General features: G+C 47.3%; 1 protein-coding gene across 4 annotated transcripts in view; it reads right to left on the reverse strand.

Annotated features, from left to right (window-relative positions):
* The window catches only part of Npas2 (neuronal PAS domain protein 2), a 182,768-nt gene extending 172,428 nt beyond the window's left edge, over nucleotides 1–10,340 (reverse strand). Inside the window, exons 1-2 of one of the 4 annotated variants that reach the window (XM_042266687.2) lie at nucleotides 10,218–10,340; nucleotides 10,074–10,145 (exon numbers count right to left, since the gene is read on the reverse strand). The gene's annotated coding sequence lies outside the window, so the exon portion shown is untranslated. Of the gene's footprint in view, nucleotides 1–9,342; nucleotides 9,418–10,073 lie in introns of those variants that run through there. The other 3 variants (XM_076557426.1, XM_015998926.3, XM_006980456.4) reach the window with 3 other exon arrangements.
* Between the last annotated feature and the right edge of the window lie 11,974 nt (nucleotides 10,341–22,314).

Genomic DNA, 22,314 nt, shown 5'->3' on the forward strand with positions numbered 1-22,314 from the left:
CTCTCTCTCTCTCTCTCTCTCTCTCTCTCTCTCTCTCTGTGTGTGTGTGTGTGTGTGTGTGTGTGTGTGTGTATGCATGGGTGTGTTATATGCACATATACAGAGAGAATATATAAATTTAATAAAAATATAAAAGAAGATCCAGAGGGAGCCTTCAGACAGTACATCCTGGTGATACCACCTTAAGAGGACCAAGTGAGAATGAAGACTGCCACTAAATGGTGATATGACCCAAGATACAAGGAAGGCAGAGACCAAAAGAGACATCTATACCAAGCAAGTAAAGGTCACCTGCATGGCCACCTCACAGCTACCTTGTGAAGACATATTTTAGAAATGAGAACACAGGAAGAACAGTTCTTTCTAAAAGTGCACGCATGACATCATCTTTAGCAGCACCCTTACTTTCTAGGTTTCAGCCAGCAAGTGGTTATAGTATCCAGTCTGAAGCTGGCAAGCAGCAAACTTCTTGTAGGGGATTTGCCAATGTTCCAAGCATGGAATATAGAAGAGAAAACCCATCAGAGCATTGGTTCTCAACCTGTGGGTCAAGACCCCTTTGAGGGGGGTCACATATCAGATATCCTGTATGTCAGATATTTGCATTATGATTCATAACAGTAGTAAAATTACAGTTGGGAAATAGCAACAAAAACAGTTGTATGGTTGGGGGTCACCACAACATGAACTGTATTAAAGGGTTGCAGCATTAGGAAGGTTAAGAACCACTGCTCTAGAGAGCTGAAATAGTGGTAGATGCTGCTGCTGAATAACTCCACATACAGTCAGCTCTTCGCACCCATCAGTTCTACATCCACTGATACCATCAACCACAGGTTGAAGATGCTTGGAAAAATACTGTCTATGTGGAACATGGACTCACTTTGTATGTGATGTTATGGCCCCAAGAGTATAGTATAATATTGACCTACGTAGCAATGACATAATTTTCAGGACTACAAGCAATGTACAAATGATGTAAAGCACCCAGGTAGATGTGTGTGGGTTACACGCAAACATTACATCAGTTTGTATAAGGAACTTGAGCATGCTCAGATTTTTCCCATGAATCCTGGAATCTCCCAGCCCCAAGGGTACCAGGGATCATTGAATGTCGATCAATACATATCCAAACAAATGTGGCGCAAACCAAACACATCACCTTGATGCCTAGAACGCCATCATTTTTGTAGAACATGAAAACTGCCCGGGGCTTGCACAGTACAGCATGGCAGAAAATCCAATAATGCTAAGGCCAGGGTAACATGTAAACATACTAGTTGAGAGCTTGGCAGGTTTCTAAAGAAATCAGTGGTTAGGGATGAATACCAATGCGGCCCAGAGTGGGAAGGCAGACAAAGTACTGTTTGCCCATAGAAAAATCAATGTGAGGTTTTCTTTGTCATCCCCCTGAGGGGACACATCTGCTGTCTGGCACAAGCCCTTTGTCCTCTCATCCCCAACCTTGAATTCTATGGTTGTTAAGTGTGGTGGCACACACCTGTCACTTGACGGTCAAGGATAACCTAGGCTACACAGTGAGTTTGAGGCCAGCCTAAGCTACGTAAAGGGAGATTCTGTAGTGATGGAGAGGGGGCTATTTACATCAAGGTCACCTCGTACTCTAAATCCCAATATCTAGACACTCCCCACACCCTACATACACTCTCCAAAGGGGAGACTGAGGGCAATTGTTTTATGCCCACTGGTGAACCTGGTGCACAGGGAAGACTTGTGCATTTCAGGAGAGAAAATACAGTAGTGAACTTCTGTGACACCCAGACCAGATGGCTTCAGGCCATTCCCCACTCTCTACTGACAGGCTGAGATTTGACAAAGGGGGAATGTGGAAAGGCCCAGAAGCAACTCGGAAGTAAGAATCTCCCTTGTCTTGAAGAAAGTTCAGTTTGTCCTGAGCCACCCACCTAGAGGCTGTTAGCAAAGCAAGGCCCACATTTGCATGGGATGACATGCTCGGTCCCTGGCACAAAGGCTCTGAAGCCCGCTTCATAGCGGCCATACTCATTTGCACTGAAGTGAGTTTCTCCCACTGACTGCCGCTGTGAAGGGAGAAGGCAGAGAGGGTCCAGAAGCAACAGCTTCCCTGACATCGATCTGCAGTCATATAAGCTGAGTCCAGAGCTCCAGCCTCATTCTCAGCCCCGCCACAAACATACTCCCTAACTTGGGTTCAACAGTGGTCCTCTTATTTCCATTGGATTTTGGTCTCTAGGGAAACGGCATCTTTTGCAGGGCTGATGAATGGCAGGCTGTGTCTTTCCAAGACTGTGGTGGTTTGAATGAGAATGGCCTCCACAAGCTTATGTGTCTGAATACTTGGTCCCCCATTAGTGGAACTGTTTGGGAAGAATTAGTGGGGTGTCATCTTGTTGGAAGAGGTGTTGTCTTTGGGGGGAGGACTTTGAGGATTCAAAAGACTCTACTCCCAGTGTGTTCTCTCTGCCTCTTGCTTATGAATCAAGATGTGAGCTCTCAGCTATCCCAGCCACCGCCACCATATTGTGGCTCTGCCATCATGGACTCTAGCCCTCTGAAATCATAAGCTCAAATTAAATACTTTCTAAGTTCTCCTTGCTCATGGTGCCTTAGCACAGCAATTAAAAACTAACTGAGACAGAGACAGAACACAATAGCGTTGACATGGCAGATGTAATGACTGGTTTGGTCAGGACCGCAGGCAGTTGGCCTGGCCTCCTCTGTCTTCACCTCTCCAGCCCCAAGTGAGGTAGCTTATCCTGTCCCAGATGCTGTCAACAGGAGGCTGCTCTGACCTGTTCGCTGAGATGAACATGGCAATGATGACACCCATTTCCAAATGTACCTCAACCTTGCAAAATAATGGGAAATGGAAACCATTAAATTCCAAAGCCAAAAACATGCACAGCGGCCTGGATCTTCAATGTGCTCCAGGGGCCTGCATGCTGGAGGCTTGGTCACCACCTGTGGCGCTATGGAGATGCGGGAGACCCTTCAAGAGATGGGCCTGGAGGAAGGAAATTTGCTGAGGGTGTGCCTGGTCTGTCTCCTTTTACTTCCTGGCCACAGTGAGGTGAACAGAGCTTTTCTCCCATGGTCTGCCTTGTTGTGAAGCAGAAAGCAAAGGAGCCAGGTGACCAAGGACATGGACCTCTGAAAGAAGCCACAAGTAAGCCCCTCTTCGTTCCCACTAGCCAGCCTCAGGTATCTTATCGCCGTGTCAGACAACTGACTAGCACAACACTGGATGAAGGTTTCTACGTGACACTGAGTTCCAAATCCTAGTGATGCCTGAGACTTGCAGAAGTACTTCAATCCCACTCAGGGAACCGGTGATGGGGCTTTAACCAAAATTAGCCAGCCAGAATTAAGGAAGGAAAAAAATCATTCACATTTGTAAGCCAAAAAATGTAGACATTAATAAAACTCATGGGAAATGGAGATGCCCTTACTTCTTGGTCGTCTCCAAGCTTCCTCCGTCATCTGTCGCTATTGCAGATGGCTCAGGGACTATTTGATTCTTATCAGCATCTTTGGAATCCACACAATAAAGGCCAAAAAGCTTTGTCAAGTGCCTGCCACTGAGCGTTCCCAATAGGAAGCTATCCCTGTTTGTGTGGCCAGTTCCTCCTGGAGAGTTTCTCTGTGTGTCTTTTCCCTTTCTATTCCCTAGCAGAGGGCAGTGGACGGCTACTATTAGAGCGAGAGTAGCACTCTGTTGACCATCTTTTCCTGAAGGACAATCAGTACTTCTGGAGTTCCGTCCATCCCATTTTCTTCCCTGTCTTCTCTGGCAGAAGTGAAAAAGTCAAAGAATCCAGCAACCTCCTCTCTAGCTGTGTCTCATGAGGGCAACAAGTATCTGCAAGTGACAATGGAGTCCTCAGGAAACCCAAAGCAGAGTGCATCGGATGCTCACCCGAGGGTCCCCCCAGCAATAAAGCCTCTCAGAAGTGCATGGGTGTGGTGCTGGGCCCAGTGGCACATGCCTTTGGTCCCAGCACTCTGAAGGCAGAGGCAGATGACTCTCTATGAGTTCGAGGCCAGCCAGAGCTACATATTGAGACCAGGACCTGAAAGTCTCTCTCCTTGGAGTTTTCTGGGAAACACATCTATCATCATTTTCTAAGAATCTTCTAAGATTACTGCAAGGTTAATCACATCTATTTAATTTTCATAGACAGCCTCGGTTTCTAAGATGTCCTTTTGCACCTTCACACACAAGGGAAACACTTCCCAATGAATGATTGCATTCCACACTCTCCATCTTGTAGTTTACCTTAGCCCATTCAACCAGTCACAGGTGGAAATACATTCCATTCATGTGAAAAGGCACAGAAGAGATTTGGAATCTGGGTAATACACAGTGTCGCGAAGACACAATGACAAGACAGCTAAGCCCCGTGGATGGGCAACATGGGTACCATTATTTAGTCACCAATTAGACACTATCTACTAACACTCCAAACAGATGCACCTTTTACTTAGGAATCCTTCCCTAGAAATTCCTGACCTACAGAAACATGAAATACAGATGAAATGATATATATTAAGGAGGTAAATAAAAATGTAAAGTGGGAGGAATATAGTCAATGTTGATCAGTAGACATGGGTTGAATAACCCAGGTTGTGGCCACATTGGATGACACTATACATCCTCTGCAGGGTTGTGTGGGAGAAGGGTGGCTTATTCCCTTACCTCTTCTTAAGAGCTAGGGAAACTTTCCCAGAAGCCCCTGAGTAGCCTCACCTCACATTTTATTGGCCATCACGGGGCCCAATGCTCACTTGGAGCCAATCACTGTAGAGGGCTACAGGCCCTCCAGGGCTGCTCTCAGTATTCACCTCCTGACCCAGTGGGAGAGTAGACTGCTTTGAAAAGCCAGGTTTCTTCTTTCTTTCTTTCTTTCTTCCTTTCTTTCTTTCTTTCTTTCTTTCTTTCTTTCTTTCTTTCTTTCTTTCTTTCTTTCTTTCTTTCTTTCTTTCTCTCTCTCTCTCTCTGTCTCTTTCTTTCTTTCTCTTTCTTTCTTTCTTTCTCTTTCTTTCTCTCTCTTTCTTCCTTTCTTCCTTCCTTCTTTTTCTTTCTTTCTTTTCTTTCCTTCCTTCCTTCCTTCCTTCCTTCCTTCCTTCCTTCCTTCCTTCCTTCCTTCCTTCCTTCCTTCCTTCCTTCCTTTCCTTTTCTTTGAGAAGACAGGTTTCTTTCAAAAGTGGGAAATGGTGGCTAAGCAGGCCACCGGGGGTGAAGGGAGCTTTTGCTTCTTACTGAAATATATCCTGTTGTTTGACACCCTTTTCTATTAAGATTTTCCGTATGTGTGACAGTTCATTGTCATCGTCAACTTGACTGGATTTAGAAATACAGCTCTGAGTGTATCTGTGAAGGGGTTTCCTGGGAAGACCCACCCAGAATATGGGCAACATCATTCCATGAACTGGGGTCCTGGGCTGAATAAACAGCATGCGATGTGACCAGCTGCCTCATCCTCCTACAGCCTTGCCCCCCTACCATGATGGACTGCACCCCACGCGGTACCACGATGAACTGCACCCCATGCGGTACCACGATGGACTGTACCCCCACACGGTACCACGATGAACTGCACCCCACGCGGTACCACGATGGACTGTACCCCGACACGGTTCCACGATGGACTGCACCCCAACTCGGTACACGATGGACTGCACCCCACTCGGCACCACAATGGACTGCACCTCCATATGGTACCACGATGGACTGTACCCCCACACGGTACCACGATGGACTGTACCCCCACACGGTTCCATGATGGACTGTACCCCACTCGGTACCACGATGGACTCTACCCCACGCGGTACCACGGTGGACTGTACCCTCACACGGTACCACAATGGACTGTACCCCCACATGGTACCACAATGAACTGTACTCCCACACGGTTCCACGATGGACTGCACCCCACTCGGTACCACGATGGACTGTACCCCCACTTGGTATCACGATGGACTGTACCCCACGTGGTGAGCCCAAATGGCTCCTTCCTCCCTTCCGCTGCTTGTCAGGAATTATGTCACAGAGATGAGCAAAGGGATTAATAGGCTGTGTGTGGGTTTTAAGTCTACTATAAACATTTTAAACCCCAGGAAGGAGACTGGACGGGAAAACACTCCGACAAAATATGTATTTTCATTCACCTCATTATTTTCTGTCTTTTCCAACATCTACGCGATGTAGTTTTATAAATAGAAAAATAATGTTGAAAATGGTCACAATTTTTTAATATTTTACTATTGAGTGACAGACTATCCTCTTCCTGGGGAGACGTAACAGACACATCTAATCACCCTAGATAGGGAGCTCATGACAGACCAGAATACAGATACCACCAAAGTCCGTCTTGGTGAACCAGTGAGTTTTATTGGGGTTGCATACAGGAATATGGGTGAAGAGTTACTTCCAGGAGCAGAGATGACAATAAAAACAATCCCATTTGCTAGGCTTTCTGTACATCCCTTACTGGTAATCCCAGAGACCTGGCAGGACGAGCATCATTTCCACTATTTTTCTGACAAGAATATTCAGGCTTATAAAAGTTACAAAGTTGCCACTAGGCATCCCCAGGTAAGAGGGAAGCTACCCTTAGCCTCTCCCACTTCAAACTGTGTCTTATTCCTGCCAAATCACAACATGCTCTTCCATGCACACAACAGTACAAGGTCCCAGAAAAACCCTTTCAAGGCTCCTCCTGGTCCCCCACCCTGCAGAAAGGCATGGCCGGGCCTCACTCCCAGTTTAAAAGAATCAATGTACTTCTCTCTTCCTCCTCATCTCTCAGCTCCTAGGATGTAGGTATGACCTGTCTTCCACGTGTCGCATCATCTGGCCCACGATTTAGGGCATGCTCAGTAAGCATGTGTTGATGGGGTTCAGTGTATCCCAGAGCTTGCTTGAGTGTAGCGCTGGGAGCTGGTGAGATATACTGAAGCTCCTGAACTAGAATCTCCATTTAACAAACCCCCACCCCACCCCTAGTGACTCACTGTGTCCTGATGCCCCACCCCTTCCTCCTCTTTATACACACGGTTTATTTCACAGCAGGACAAAAGAGAAAACTCTCTTTTCTGCTCTGAATCATCAAATGGAACCAGACATTCTGACCTGCAGACACTCAAGTGGCCTCTAGGGGAAATTTACCTAAGAAAATGACTCTTTGCCTAACATAGCACGTGACCCCTAATCTTTAAAAAAAAAAAAAAATCAAACGAGAAACAGCACTGCCTTAGCTAAAGATTGCACGAGAAAATGTCTCCTTTACATGCTTGTGTTTAATAATTGTTTCCTGGTGTACTTACGTACTATTAATCACCATCTGATTTAACACAGGATTACTCATAGTTAAGTACCCCATTAGCATTCAGACATTTCTAACCTTTGGATAGTGATTACTGACAATTCAGCTTGTTTCCCACACCTATTTACTGAGCATCTATTATGAACATGGCCTCCTAGAGATGAGAGGAAGAGATGAGATATGAATGTGACCATCCCCAACCTCCTGTCTTTGCTCCGAAAAGAATGGGAATGGGGAAATATGCTAATCAAACAACCCTGTAAGCCAATAAGGCTTCAAGTACCATTTTCGCTACTTAAATGCGAAACTCGATTAGATGCCTGCTATGATGAAGCCAATTAAACTGTTAGCATAAAGCAGCCAAGAATACTGAGTCACTCGGCTATTTTCAACCCCTCACAATTTGACCTGTGCTGGGGAAGATGTTGCAGCGTGCAGGGTGTCAGCACAGAAGAGCCCGAGTTTCGATCACAGAGGAGGTTCACAGGTGGCCGTTCACATCAAGGACAAGACACATAGGTACTTGTTTTTAAAAGTCAGCCCTTTGGCTTCGGAAGGTTTATTTCTAAGCAAAATTCTGGGGCAAAAAAAAAAATCATATAATGATGGAGAAACCCATGAATTAGTTTAGCCTGAAGAAATTCAGTACCGTTGACTCTTGCACTTGAGAAGTGGCTGCTTTTAGAGGTTACCAACACCTAAGAAAGATGGAGTTAAGTCGGTGACACAGCAAGTGATTTTTTTTTTTTTACTGTTTTCATATTTCCATTATTGAACAGCCAGAAATATAAAGCAGGGACCAAATTGTTACAAACAACTAAGTAAGCTTTAAAAAAATTAAAATTATTTTCTACATAAAGCTCATTTCTCCAGTTACCATCTGAACATTTATCATACCAGGGGTTTTTCCTTTCAACACACTAATAGTGAATGTCTCCGTCCATTCTCTAGACATGTTTAACTCGTGGGGTGTGTGCTTAACAATTTATTAATAATGTACTTTCTCTAGAGTATATCCTGTCCTGCTCCCCAAGAAGTCACTCTGGGGAGTAGTGAGAATAAAACCATTTCTACATCTGCACGGTGGGACAAATCAGCAAATAAATAGAGGTATGGATTTCTGAGGGAAAAATGGCAAAAAGCACATTTACAAATCTTCTAAGCCACACTCCATGTCTCTCTGAGACAGAGGGTAATTACTGAATGCTTTTATGCTCCACACTTTATTTTTAACTAAATCTGTAAGTAGACTGCTGGGAAATGCCAATACTGCTACTGGTTCACATTTGTCTGTAACGAAAAATTTTGCTTTGTAAAATAGTGGCCCAGATCGCAATGTCTCTTTTAAAAATATGACTGTATTTATTTGGGGGTTATTTAAAATAAATTGGAGGTTATTTCTGGCAACATTTTCCTTCAGGGGAATTTTAGGAGCAGGAAGGAAGAAATCTCGAGCCATGTTTTGCTCTTGAGTCTGAAGGATGCCTTCCAGGGCTAGCTCTGTTTTTCAGGCGAGCTGTAATTAGTTGGCCAGTTAGCTCGATGGGGGCTTCACTGTGGGAGACACAAAAGTGTTGACCGAGCCGAGTCCTGCCAGGAATGGGTTCAGGACTGAGTACCTGGAAAGTCCAAATGGGAAATCCCTCCTATTAAAGAAAACCCTATTAAGGATAATAGAGTTCTAGTGATTGAGACAGACTAGCTGTCTCCGCCGCCGACTCAGCTAATAACTACTCAATATTCACCTGTAAAGAAGCAAGCTAACCACGACCTCGGGGGCGGATCCTAAGGCAATGGGTAGAGAAGGAACACTAGGCTGGCCCCTCTAGGACCCTTGCAACACCTGTTGAACGCTACAGCTTAGAACTTCATCAACTGAAGACTCTCGGATTTAACCTTAGGAGATTTCAGAGTCCGTGGAACTGCGCGTGTTTACTTAAGGTTTCCATCTTGCCTCGTCAACAAAACTGGTTACTAATTATTTATGAACCACAGAGCTGAAAACAAACTTTCTTACCTTAAGCAGTTAAGGAGAGGCGGGCAGAGGGGAGAGGCTGGCTTTGAATCGAGCCTCTCGGTACCTGTCCCTGCCCCCTGGTTCCCACCCTAAGTGGCTTTTTGGAAGGGTCACGGTGCACCCCTCCTCTACATGGGGAGGGGGCACACCTCCCAGTAAAACAACGTTCTAGCACCCAATCCCGGGCGTCCCAGAAGCCTAGCGCTGTCTAAGCACAAAGACGGGCTTTCAATCCGGCCCTGAGCCAATTCAGACCCAGGGACGCAGTGACACCAGGGCCCCGACCCGGTAGCCACACTCTCCAGGCGTCCCGGGCTCCCTGCGCTTAGAGATGCACGCTGTGGATCTCTGGAAGGGCAGTAGGCTATCTTCAAAGCTCCTGTCCGGGACGCAGTACCCCTCTAGTACCCTCCGAGGGCCCCCGAATCCCGAGGTTCGGGGTGCCTAGTCCTCTCCCTTGGCGAGCAGCTCCGGGAGCCCACCGGCCGTCTAGCAGCAGTGGTCGGTGGGACAGGATGCCCGGGGCGACAGGACCCGTAGTGCGCAGGACTCACCTCCCCGCGCCCCCACCCCCGGGTGCCTGCGCTGCGCAGCCTCGCGCGGTGTCGCGCCCGAGCGTCCCTCCCTGCCCCGCGCGTCCCCAGCGTTGGCGAGCAGGTGACCAGAGCCGCGAGCCACGCGCACGTATTCCCACCCGAGATCACGCGTCCCCAGGCGCAGTGGCCTCTTACCTCCGAGCCGGTCGGGGCGGCCCCACCAGGCCGGGCACCGACTGGGCCGGGGAGACGCGCCTCCCGCCGCCGCTGGGAGCCGGGGCGGCAGGCGGGCTCGGGGACCTTCTCCCGGGCGGCGGCGGGAGGCGCTGCTCTCGCCGCTGCCGCCGGGGTCTCGGAGCTCCGCGGCTGCTGCGCGGGTCCCTCGGGTCCTGCGGGAAAGCCCGCCGCTCGCGCCGCAAACTCTTGGGCGCGCAGAGCCGGGGACCGCCGCCGCCGCCTCCCCGCCCCGCCGCCTCCTCCTCCCTCTCCTCCCTCTCCTCCTCCTCCCGCTCCTCTTCCTCCTCCTCTTCCTCCTAAGCCTTGAGGCTCCAGCGGCTGCCCGCTCCCTCCTGGCCCCGACCCAGTCTGAACTGCTCACTCTGCGCGTGCCGCAGGGACACGGACCCTGCGACCCCCGGCGTCTCTCGGCGGCGCAGACACCCGTGCGTCCCTCAAGGCCGCTGCGGGTCCTGCGGGGGGCTTCAAGGATGAGCTTGGGGGATGGAGGTGGGGGGGTCCGGCCAGTCTCGGTCGGGACTGGGAGCGGTGGAAGGGTGGAGGTTGTGCTTGGAGCCGAACCGGGAAGAGGGGAAGCAAGCTTGATGACATTGTGGAGCTGCCTGCTGGGGTCCCGTTAAAGTTGTCACTACGGGGGTAGCAAAGAATACTGCGCCCCGGGTAAATGGAAACCATCACAGTGCCTGCCACTGCTCTGTTGTCACGGGAGGGGGTGGTGGTGTCCTGTCTGCTAGAACATAACTGTCACTCCCCCTTGCCCAAGCCGACCTGGAATGGCAGGCCAACGCGCTTTTGTGACTCAGGACGTGGGTGGGTGGGTGGGTGGGTGAGGGGGCACCAGGTGAGAAGAGGGGTCCGGAGACATGAGAGTGAGCGCTGTTTGTGGAAGACAGCACTGGTTGCTAGGGAGGAATGCTCGGTGACTCCTCCAAGGCTAGCGTAGCTGGTCCGGAAAATGGGTCAAGGATTGGCAAGAACCCGCTAAGTGTCCCCTCGCATGCTTAGGCCCTCAGGTTGGGGGCTGCGGCCAGGAGGCGCCCTCGGCAGCGCCGGGCCTCTCCCTCCCCGCCCCCACTGCCCTCTCTTCTTTTGCATCAGTTCAGGAAATGTTCCACTGACCTACATATTTTTCCAAACATACGTGACCTTTTTTTTTTTTTTCCTGTGGGAGGAGACAGGCAAGAATCCAAGAAAAAGAGAAGCCGGAGAGAGCAGCGCGCGCAAGAACACAGGGAGGCTTTTTACCAAGCTCCTGCAAACCCCAAGCCAAGACAGATGTGCAGACACGGTGTCCGGGAACCAGGGGCTGCTGTTGGACTCGCTGAGGGGCTCTGAGCGTGAATGGCATGAAACGGGCAGACTGCTAACCCGGTGAAGGAGTTCAAGGGTAGTAGCGTGTTTCACCCAAATCCATAACCACCCTCCACTCGTGGTGGTGGCGATCACCGATCACCGAAGGCAGGCACCTGGCTAGACCAGCCCGAAGAGAGGAGTCACCTCCCCCATGCCAGGCACATAAAGGTCACTTGCTCCCTGACGCGGCTTGTGCTAGCTTCTTGGAGCAGCACCCTGCCTTGGCAACCCTTCAAGTGTCGGTCTAGATCCCACATTCCAGCAAGTGGCTCAGGCGGGGAAAGCGCCACCACTGGCTCCCCTTTTCTGTACAGCGTGTGTGTGTGTGTGTGTGTGTGTGTGTGTGTGTGTGTGTGTGTGTGTGTGTGTGTGTGTGTCCCCGTCCAGGAGGGATCTCCTGAGGCTTTAGTCCCAAGTGCTAGTCTCAGTCCTGGCTCATGGGGTTCCAGGTCCTGGATTTCTCCTCTCCAGCACAAACAGGACTAACACCAGAGTCGCCTTATTTGGGCATGCAACCTCACACCGTCAATTAGATCAAAACACTCACAGAGTCTGCATCTTCCCCCTGCCCCCCCCCCCCCACAGCGCGGGCGCGCCCCACAACACACACAGTAAAGTAGGTCATTCTCTTTATTTCCCATTTGTATTATTTTTGTTTAATTCTCCTACAGAAAAACAAGCATCCTCCAAGCATCCTCCAGCCGCTGACATTCTCAGGCTGCTTCCCACTTGAAGGGCTTTTGAGGAAAGAGGAGGTTGACCCCCTTGTTAGTTTGAAGTTCCCCTTTCCAACTAGAGAAGGGGAGTCTTTCAATTACTTTTTCTCCTCCTCGTCTTTTTCCTTCAGGCAAGTATGTTTTAACTGTGCCCTTAAAGGGTGGCTATGACTAATATCTAGTAAAGATGAAATTGTGTGCTTCCAACCGGATTTAATGAAGAATTTAGAACCACCTCCCTTTTTCCCCCCTTTGAAAAAGATTCCAATTCCCTTTGGCAACTTGAAAACTCATTGGGAGATCTTTTAAGAAACTTGGCATGGCCTAGTAACTCATCAAGTCTGCAATGTAGCAAGTATTTTTGCTCTGTCCTGTTTTTATGGGTTGTAAGACATCTTCCTGATTGGTTTCTTCCTGTTGATGTGGAGATGGTGTAGATGTGGTTGTTATACTTATTCCAAGCTTCAACCCATCTCATGAGTGTTTCTTCCCACCCATGTAGGACCCTGAGGCAGAGTGGAGAATAGAGTCCCCCAAAGAATGCATTTTCCCTCCAAATGCAGAGGAGAGGCCCCTGGTCATTCTATGCATTTGACAGAAGGCTTCCATCCACTGCCCTTTGTTAAAGCTTGCCACGACTCAGGCCAGGTTCTCAAGAGAGGGCTGGGGGAACACTGAGAAGGTCTGTGTACACAGAAGTCTTACAGTCAGAGACAGAGAAACATGAGCTAAACAGGGCGAGTGACAGAGGAGTTCGAAAGAGGAACTGGGTTTCTTAGGTAAGGTGGCCTAAGTGCCAGGCCTTTCCAATGATGATAGCAAAGTCAAGCTGGATCATCATAACCTATACATTACTTAAAATATGCTACATGGATCAAATGCAGCATTTCAAAACTGCATTGCTGGGGATGGGAAATTCTTAAGTGGTCCCAGTCATTGATAGGAGCCTGCTTTTATTGGTTGAATCTATTAATGACTCCCCAAGGAACCCTAGATGTGGAGGATGAACATTTTTTTCCTTATCAGTCTTTCAAAATACGGTGAAAACTTCCAAGTTTCCATTGTCTAATTGGATCTCTCCATCATGGAAGTCCAATCTGTAGCATATCCCGACTAGAAACATCGGTATGACGAACTCTTCAGCATAGGTATTGGGTGCCTCTGGGTGTCTGCTTTTAGTGTTAGCTGCAGGCAAGACTGTGTGGGCTTGCACAGTAATTACAGCACTAGCTTAGGGTTTGGGACCCATGCTAGGACACACATGCAGTCACTGCAGCACAGATTTGGAATAAACAGTAAGAACCAAGTCCCATTCTGAAGGATAGCTCCTATTTCCAGTTAGCCACAGGTGGGAAGGCCCTTTTCATATGAATCGCTAGAAGGCTGTGGACTGTTACCTCCGAATATCATTTTTTCCCACCCCAAAGAAAAATCAAGTATATGCCATGCCTTGTTACATTGAAGAACATTTTGGTAGACAGGAGTCTGAGGCAAACAGTGCAGAGAGAGGTGGATTTTGGGAAAAGCATGAAGAGGCCGCAGACCACAGGAACTGGGGATGGATGTAAAAGTCAGTATTTATGAGCAGTGATGAAGAAAATAATGGGGAATGACCCACCCTGTGTTGAAATGGCCAAGGTGAGAGTTAGGTACCCCGTTCCTACAGCGGCTTCATAGTGGAGGGAAGGGCAGGCTGCAGCTAGCTGTCCCCTGGGGGGCCTCCGAGCAAGCAGCCTGCACAGCCAGCCTGGTATAGTTTGGACTTCACCAGCTATTCCTGCCTGTTAGATCAGCTGAAGAATGAAGTGAGCTGGCGGGCAGGACCCAGGGAGGAAAATGGAGCTGGAGGAGTCTGAAGGTGACAGAGCCTTAAAGTCTCCGCTAACACACTGGAGGAGATGGTGCACAGGTGTGCTGGTCTGGATCCCCAGGCTTGCACACACAGATCTGAAAAAGAGCTGTTGACACTGTAGGAAAGTTGGGCACTTGAGAATAATCCTTCCTTATGGTTGAGCCCTTTGAGGAAGTCCCTGTATGTGTATTTTCTCTGATAATAAAGTCTGAACCTAGGTTTCATTTACTCTAGGGGTATTAAAAATTGCAGACATGTAAGAGCATTGTTCATTCACAAAAACTGAGAGTTAGTGTATTCCCATCCTGCACTGCAGACCCATGGTACCAATATTTCCCACTGGGCCCCCATGTTTATTACTGTTTCAAAAAATTTTTATTTTTATTACTTCTAAATTCTGTATAAATGTGTTTATCTCTGTGTCTGTATGTACATGTGATTGCAAGTGTCCTCAGAGGCCGGAAGAGGGTGTCTGCACCCCCAAAGCTGGACTTACAGGCAGTTGTGAGTCGCTGGGAATCACACTGGGGGCTTCTGCAAGGGCAGTGGTGGTTCTTACCTGCTGAGCCCTTTCTGCAGCTTGCTCCTGGCGTTTCTGGCACATGGTGAGCCCAGACGAGGTGTTGTAACCTTTTGGGGGGTCATAGTTTGCACTAGCGTCCCCTGTTGATGTGCTCAGATGTATAATGCCTGGTGTCATAGTATCAGACGTAATAGTCCCACTGCCCTAAAAAGCAAGCAAGCAAACCAACCCCATCCACCCCTCCCCATGCACTAGACTTTTTAATTGTTTCCATGGATTGGCCTTTCCCAGAACGTTGTGCAGTTGCTATGATACAGTGTGCAAGCCTTTTCCGGCCAGCTTTGTGCACTTCGTTATCTGCATTTAAGTAAGTTTTAACCATGTCTTTTGGTGGCTCAATAGCCCATTTCTTTTTAGTGCAAAAAAAAAAAAATACTCCATTGTCTGGATGAGGAGGTGTTTTAAATGAAACCTCGATAAATAATGTTTGCAGTAATAAAAGATGACATTTATCTAATACTATGTGCCAGGTATTCGAATTACTTCATTTCATCTTCAGGAGGCCCCGTAAAAAAAAAAAAAAGTCATTTATGGTTTCTAGCAGCCAGCTAAGGTCTCTCTCTGAGCTAGAGCGGTTCAGTGTGCTCTCAGCCACTCAGCAGAAGAATGTGACAGAGAAAAAGCTTGAGCTGTACTCTGATGACTGTGTGTGTCTAAGGACTTCTGCCCAGCCCACCACATACACCTGTTGGACGGCAGCGCCGAGCGGGTCATCTTTCCTTCTGCAGGAGATCTTGCTGGCTGATGCAGGATGGTGAAGCCCTGCTCTGCTCTGCAGACTTAACTTCTACTCTCTCCTTTGTGTGCATTGGTTATTGGTGTCTTCGTTCCCATCATTTTCTTTAGGTTTGTCTTCAAATTCTCATTTACGCGTGCATGTGTCTTTGGGGATATAGGCCATATGTGTGCAGATGCCTCTGGAGGCCGGAAGAGGGCATCAGATCACCTAGAGCTGGAGTTACAGGCAGGTGTGAGCTGCCCCAGTGTGGGTGGTGGGAATTGAACTCTGGTCTTCCAGAAGAACCCCCTGGCTAGCCTGGAGCTAACTACATAGACAAGGCTGGCCTTGAACTCCCAGAGACCTACCTGTCTCTGCCTCTGAAGGGCTGAGAGTATAGGCGTATGCTGCCTTCTTCATTCCATTTTTAAAACAGCTACGTTCCAAGTGCTTGAAACAGAGTCAAGGATGAAGGCTTGGGATTGGTGAAAGAGCAACACCTGCTCTGTTTTCTTGGGAGGAAATAAAGTCCGTGGGTCAATATGTACATGACTGGCATCCTGGCACCGCACCAAAGCACTGTTTGGACTTTGGTAATAGGCTGGGAGTGTAGCTTTGCAAATACAGGTGATCTTCAGACCAACTCCAGGTCTTAGTCTGGGGGTGAATGCAAGTTCCTTTCATTATAGAGTCTCTGAGTACGGCTCAGGCCTCCTTCTCCTGCTTCCAGAATAGGTCAGTCCAAGGAAGGCGCTTGGTGGAGCTGTAACTTCTGATCATCCTGCTTGCTGATATACAGGGATAGATCTTCTCACTGGCAAGATAGAAGCTGTGAGCGGCCTGAGAACGCCTTTAATCCCTCCTCCCCAGGGTGTATGCTAACTGCCATTGCCCTGAACCTGTGGAATGTGGGAGGGGCCTTCAGTGTGTGTGAAAAATGGAAGGGAAGAAAGGGGTTTGTGTACAGGGTGCTGAGGGTTGGGGAAAGGCAGGTGGTGAGGGCAGCAAATGTGGGGGAACTGTGAAGGTGCCAGAAGGATGGTTGGTGGTGCTAGCTCCCGTAATTAGCTGAAAGGATTGCAGAAGAATCAGAGCTCAGGCACAGCTGATGGAGGGGAAGTCATTTCAACTCAGGGAGGCTTCTGCTCTTGGCTGGCGTTGGTGGAGGCCCAGGCAAGCTGTTGAGACATGCACTTCTCTAACAAGCACCAGGAGCACCCTTTAGGTCCAGGCAGAGAAACAGCTGCTCGGACTCTCAAGCGGACATTGTCTTACCTGTTCCCACCCTGTGTTCCATTTACCTCAACTGTAAAGAGGTGCTTCTGATATATTTTCCACACAGGTGCTTGCAAGAGCACTCACACACGTGCATGCATGCATGCATGCACACACACGTGGGCAAGTGAGTTTATTTCCCAGTGTGGTTTGCACGTCCGCCCCGTTTTCAGATCTGCAGACATTTGGTGCAATGCCTTTTGAGCAGGGAAGTTTCTGCACTGACAAATGCAGAATCTGCATGCTCTTGGTCCAGGAAGAACACCTAGCGATATGAAATTCATTACACTTAGTTCACTTGAAGTGGAAGGCTAATTATAGAAAAATGTTCTCCGAGGAGCTATTTATAGCCCCTCCCCAGTCGGCAGCAGAGGACGCATTTCCTGTATGGGCATGCATTATTTGATCAGCATGCTTTGTGGAAGATTTTGGTGAGAAGGAAGCTTTTCTCAGTGGTTCTAACTGAGCACTTGTGTTAACAAGGAACGCGAGCCTGTGATGAAGATGTCTTCCCTGGGTGTTTCTAATGCACCCATGCACAGCACTTTCAATTTCTTCCTTTCCAGATCCATGACGGCTTTATAGATGCTTCAAGCCCAAAGGCTTGACTGTGGTTCTACACCCCTTCCCTTCTTACATCAGCGAGCCCCAGGTAGCCCACAGCATCTGGGGCTGGGACCGATGGCTAAGGCTTTTATTTAAAGACCTTGCACTTAGAAATTGAAGATGTCAGCAGGCAGCACTTTGGCTCTGTTGACCAGAAGAGTAGTTCTCAAAGCACATTCTTTGAACCCTCACAAGCATCCCCTGGAAATTTGTTAGAAATGTGAACTTACAAGTCTGGTTGTCCCTGAGCCCGTCCTCGGGGCCAACTGAGCCAATCAGCCTCCCAGGAGGGCTCTACGGCATACAAAGTCTGAGATTCATTTCTTTATGTAGTTGGTTGTCCTGCTCATATAGTTTGAGCCGCTTGGGCTCTTGTGCAAGGCCATTTATAGCGAGAAATCCATGGAGTCTGTTTAATGGGCAAAAGAATTTATCAGTGGGGAAAAACTCACTGTATAGAACAGAATAGTCGCAGGTTCTGGAATGCTGTTCTGACCGCCTAAGTCAGTCCCATATCTAAAACCATGAGGTAGAGAAGAGAGCATGTCTGTGGATCTCAGGTCTCAAGCGTTTCTCTAGGGTCAGTGCTTCAAGGTCATAGACAGAACAGCTGTCCACTACAGCCATAGGTTAATAGAACCACATACCTTTGTTTAATTAACTTTTACAACTACTTTCTGAGGGCAGTTTTTATTTTGTTTTAGATAGAGTCTCACTATGACCCTGGCTGGCCTGGAGCTCACTATGCATACCAGGCTGGCCTCAACTCAGAGATCTGTCTGTCTCTGCCTCCTGAGTGCTGAGCTTAATGGGGTACATTACCACACCTATCCCCCTTCCTAAAAAAAAAAAAAACTTGTTTCTACGGGACAGGCATTAAATTGGAGGTCCAGAGGGGTTCCATTTCTTGAACTCTGAGCACCCTGCTATTACGCTAGGTTAAGGACACATAATCAGGAGACTGATGAGAATTTTAACATGTCACCTTACCCAGCCCTCTCTCCCAAGCTTCCTTTCCTTTATTCTTTTCCTACACTCCATCTGGTACTCACCTCTTTATTGCTCTCACACACCCTCCCTCCCCATGGAAATGAGTTGCTCAGCACATCATCCCATCTCTCATTTCTCTTCTCTGTCAATCCATCAGGACATCGGGCTAAGCACGCATCAGTGTGTCGATGCAAGGCCTAGTGTCTTCAGGCTGCAATTATACTATGGCCCTCAGATGAGGGGCAGCTGGCAGAGAGGGACCCCATTACAAGGATGGAGATGTGACTCAATGGCAAAGCACTTGCCATTGGGTGTGGCCCTGGGTTTGATCCCGATAACTGTGAAAGGCATAGTGTTAAGGGGATGATTAGCCACAGTGATGTCAACTTCCACGCAAATCAGATTCGGTGGGTACTGTCTGAACTCATGGGAGCTGGTAATCTAGAAGAAATCATCTGGACTATCAAGCCAGGAAAGAAACACATGTATCTAAATTAACACAACAGTATTAGTAGAGTATATGGGTGGGTGGCGGGTGTAAAGCTTTAAGGAAATGCAATGAGAGCCCAGAATTAAGCACTTACACTTATAGTCAATCAATTTTGACTCTGGTTTTTCAATGAGAAAATTATTATTGTTATTTCTTTCTAACAAACAATGTTGGGACAACTGTACACAAACACATAAAAAGATGAAGCAGAACCCTACCTCATACCATCTAACAACTCCAAGTGGACTGAATGCATTCATGTAGATGCTAAAACTATGAAACTTGTAAAAATGATCACACAACAAGGGTATCTCTATGACCTTGCATTTGGAAAAGAATTTTTAGATATAACACCGCCCCCCCCCAAAAAAAACCTCACAAGCAACCACAACAATAACAACAAAAACTAGACCTCTTTAGGCATGAAGCCTATGAAGATACTGTCACAGAAAGAAAACACAGAATGGGAAAGAACATTTGCAGCCAATAGAGACCAATCACCCTGAGCCATAGAGAAAACTCATCTGAGTCCCTGGCAGATGCCTGGAACCCCGAGGGCATTGAATCTCACATTCACTCTAGGGTTTCCCATATGTACTTCCAATAAAACTTAAAAGATATATTAAGTGTTATAAAAGACTAATAAAAACTGCTAATAAAATGACAATTATGAAAAGTTTATTATAAGACAAAGTTATCTTAAATTTATGAGTTATTTCTTTCTGGGAATTTTTATTTAGTATTCAGACCAGTTGACCAATGGGAACCAAGAGTGTGGAAAGCAAAGCTGTGGATGGATAAAGGGGTTTGTTGTATCTGGGACAGAAAAGAACTCCTACAGCTAAGTAATAAAGGACAAATAATCCACTTAAAATGGATAAAGGGCCCAAATTGACTGCTCCCCAAAGGAGATGTACACTGGACCTGTACGCACATAATAAGTTGTTCAACATCACAAATCATTAAGAATATGTAAATTAAAGCCACAATGAGATTCCATTTCATATTCATTAGGTTGGCTATTGTATTAGTTTTCTGTAGCTGGGACAAACACTTGAGAGGAAGTTTAAAGGGAAGAAATGCTTATCCTGGCTCATAGTTTCAAGGCTTCAGCTCAGGGTTGCTGAGATCCATTGCTTTAGGCTTGAGGTAAGACTGAATATCATGGTGGTAGAAGCTTCCTGTGGTAGCTGCTCACCTCAGAACTCCCGGGAAGGAAAGAGGGAGGGAGGAGAAGAGAGAAAAAGAAAGAAGAGAGAGGAGAGAGGGAGACAGAGAGAAAGACAGAGACAGAGACAGAAAGAGAGGGGAGGTATGTTTCCGTAGTATGTCCCAAGTGATCCACACCTCCTTCCTCCAACTAATTCCCATTTTCTTTACCACTATATCCTAATAATGTCATTATATTAGGAGTCCACCAAAGAACTAACCATTGATGACATCGGAGCCCTCATGATCCACTCCCTCCCTCAGTGGCTGGATCCACCAGCTGGGTTCCAAGTCTTCGATACATGAGTCTCTTGGAGAACACGCCACACACAAACCACAACGGCTATAATTTAGAAAAGAAACAAGTGAAAATAACATGTGATGCCTAGAAAGAGTAGAAATCAGGACCTTCGTACGCTGCTGGTGGGAATGGGAAATGGTGCAGGCACTTTGTAAACTAGTATGAGCAGGTCTCCCAAAAGATAGACATAGAGTTACCACAGAACTGGCCGCTCGATGTCTACGCATACACCTGAGAGAAAAGAATTAACTTGTGCACAAATGTTCATAACAGCATTATTTATCAGAATTCCAAACTGGAAACAAATTCATGTATCACCTGAATGGATAAACAAAACGTGTTATTGCTTATATGATGGAATATTATTTGGCCATAAAAGGAATGAAGTCCTGACCAAGCCCATCAACGGACCATAAAACAATTGTTCTGGGTGAAAGGAGCAGTTCAAAGGACCAAGAATTCTATTCATGTGAATTTCCAGAACAGATAAAGCTAGAAACAGAGTAGAATTCTTCTGGGAACGTGATGGTTTGGAATTTGATGGATAAAGGGTATGGGGATAATGAAACGTTCTGAAATTGATGGCAGTCAAGGTTGTATAAGTCTTTAGACACATGAAAAATCAATCAGTGTACACCTTAACTAGGTAATTAGGTGGTAAGTGAATTATGTATGAATGTTATTATCAAAAAAGAGAAAAAATAGAGCAGTGTATTTGTCCAATTCTTTCTAGTTAAAGGCTCGTCATTGTGTATATCAGGCCTATTCACCAAGGCCTGACCTTGAACTCCGCTCCCTTAGGACAGCCTTCTATTTGGTCACTGCTTCTTACCACCACATCAGTGAGCAGGCTTTTGGGTACCTCTCCTCAGCCCATTGCTCTGGTCCTCCTCTCCTGGGAGAATCCAGCCCCATGATTCTGTTCTGAAACCTCTGTCTAGTCCACACCTCTGTCCTCGACAGCTTCTCTTAGCTCTATGCCCACCCCCCCTCCCGTTCCCTTCAACCTGCTACTTCCCAGTTGGACATCTCCACCTTAGTTAGCATTTCTACCATGATTTCTCTTTTCCTCCTTTCTGCCCATCTCATTCTCCCTTCTTCCACAGTCCTGTTATGATGCTTTATTTTGTCCTAATAATACAACTTCGGGAGACACACCGTGTCTTTAATATTACCTCTAATCCCACCCCCATCATCTCCTAACATTCAGTCCCATAATTGTGTCCTGGGAGGGTCTTATCCACCGGTTTCTCCCTTCCCATTTCCATTGCCTCTCTCTTTTGTAGCTCAGTCTTAATTTAGACTGTTCCACAGCCTTCTTTGGGTCATAACAACTTGTTATGAATCATGAAATATGAATTGTGAAAGAAGAAGAGACAGAAACTGGAGTTTAGGGAGGGCTTCCCAGTTTCCTGGTGGAGATCCACAAGAAGGTTATGCAGAAGCTGAAATCCAAAGGCCTGGAGAGAAGCCCAGTGACAAATGAGGCATATGGTCTTGGGAAAAATCTGATGCCCATACTCAAGGAAGAGGGTTTCAAGAGCTCCACAACAGGCCTACTTGTACAATGCAAGTAGGTTCATCTAGACTGGAGGTGACACAACAACACAGCTTTGTACCAGTTGGTAAACAGCCATCATTCAAGTAATGTTGGCTGTCCCCCAACATCCTAATACCCCTGAGCAGCCCCTCTGAAATATCCACCCACAACCACGAGAACCCCAGAGTCCTGTGAGTGACATTCTGACTCACTGCCCTGACTTTGCAACTATATAAACTTTTGGGTTTCTCAAGGGTCCCTAAAGCAAGTTTTCACTCCCTAGGTTCTCAGGGCCTGTCTTAACCTGACCTTGTCCTGGCTGGATGTCTGTTTCCACTGCTTCCTACAGTGAACTCTATACGTACACACTCCCAATTCCACATTTTAGTATGTGCTTTTCCTTCCCTTCCAATATGATGGGTTGTCCTGTGTCTCAAGATCGTGCATTCTAAGAAGTTGTCCTTAAGTTCTTCTGCCAAAAGTGGACTCTCCTTCCTTGTTGTTACTTTCCTGTAGGTACATGTGTATGGATAACTATCTCTATTTCTTATGACCAAGGGCCTAGA

The sequence above is a fragment of the Peromyscus maniculatus genome, chromosome 21 (genome assembly GCF_049852395.1).
Source record: "Peromyscus maniculatus bairdii isolate BWxNUB_F1_BW_parent chromosome 21, HU_Pman_BW_mat_3.1, whole genome shotgun sequence".
Classification (NCBI taxonomy): domain Eukaryota; kingdom Metazoa; phylum Chordata; class Mammalia; order Rodentia; family Cricetidae; genus Peromyscus; species Peromyscus maniculatus.